Raw genomic sequence first — 1,303 nt, 5'->3', positions numbered from 1 at the left:
TCCGGCCCCCGGCGGAAACAGGCTCGTTCCGTAGGGCGGTGAGCTGGGGTGATGAGACCGCGGCGGTTCCCGAGGTCGGCCACGTTGCCACTTAAAACCGTGCCACCTCGAGTCCCACCAGCACACTTTTGTCATATAAAGAAATTATAATTAACCCGTTCGTACCCACCACTGGCAGGTTGTCTGCGTACCACGGATGAGCCGAGACAGCGGCGGCAAAGTGGGACTACAAAGGCACCCCAGAGGGCACAGCGCCGGGCCCTGCCGGCCGCTCTGGTCCCACTCACCCCCAGCCCTATCCCGCTGTGCCTGACTGCCCCGGCCCTGGCACCACAAAGATTCGGGGAAAAGTCTTTAAGAACAACGCCGAAAACAGGAGCTGGCAACACTGCTGTCTGTACCTGCTCCAGAGGTCTGGGGTGGAGGGCACGCACCCTGCTACAGAGGAAGACAACCCCCCCAGTCTGGACCCGGCTGACCAGAGGATGCAATTCCCTCCTGACCCCAAATACGGGGCTCCGAGGACAGGGCAAGACCCTCTAGCCAGAGACCTCTGGCTTGGCTCCAGGCAGAAGCACTGGCTCAGGCCAGCTGAAGTCCCCAGCCTTATCCGCAGCCAACATCCGAGGCCTCTAGGGAGGCTTAAAAATACCCTGACACATATAGCTCAAAAAGGGGAGGAGGCAGGAGCAACCAGCAAAGAGACCCCACAAGGAGGTCTGCACTCCCCACTACAGAGAAAGGCAAACACCCCGATCCACATCTATCTGGTTATGGGATAAAATTCCTTCCTGACCCCAAATACAGTGATCAGTCGACCACAAGTAGAGAAGCAAGACCTCTAGCCAGGAACCTCTGGGTTTAGAACCTGGCAGGAGCCCAGTTACGATCCCTAGCCTTGGTTGCAGCCAACACAGTCAACCAAGCAACCAATACAACCCTGATCCTTATAGTTTCATAGTTTGTAGGGTCACAAGGGACCTGAGCAGATCATCAAGTCCAACCCACTGCCATGGCAGGAAAGAGTACTGGGGTCAAACGACCCCAGCAAGGTAATTGTCAAGCCTTGTCTTAAAGACCCCCGGAGTAGGAGCCAGCACCACTTTGCTTGGAAGTTGTTCCAGATCCTAGCCGCCCTGACCGTGAAGTAACACCTCCTGATGTCTAATCTGAATTTACCCTCTGCCAGCTTGTGACCATTATTTCTAGTCACTCCTGGTGGTGCTTGGGGGAACAGGGACTCCCCCAATGCCTGCTGGTCCCCTCTGACTAGTTTGTAACAGGCCACTAGATCCCCCTCAGC

Source organism: Crocodylus porosus, unplaced genomic scaffold, assembly GCF_001723895.1.
Source record: "Crocodylus porosus isolate Cpor-Errol unplaced genomic scaffold, CroPor_comp1, whole genome shotgun sequence".
Classification (NCBI taxonomy): Eukaryota; Metazoa; Chordata; order Crocodylia; family Crocodylidae; genus Crocodylus; species Crocodylus porosus.
The sequence above is the reverse complement of the archived record's forward strand: the minus strand, read 5'-3'. Positions refer to the sequence as shown.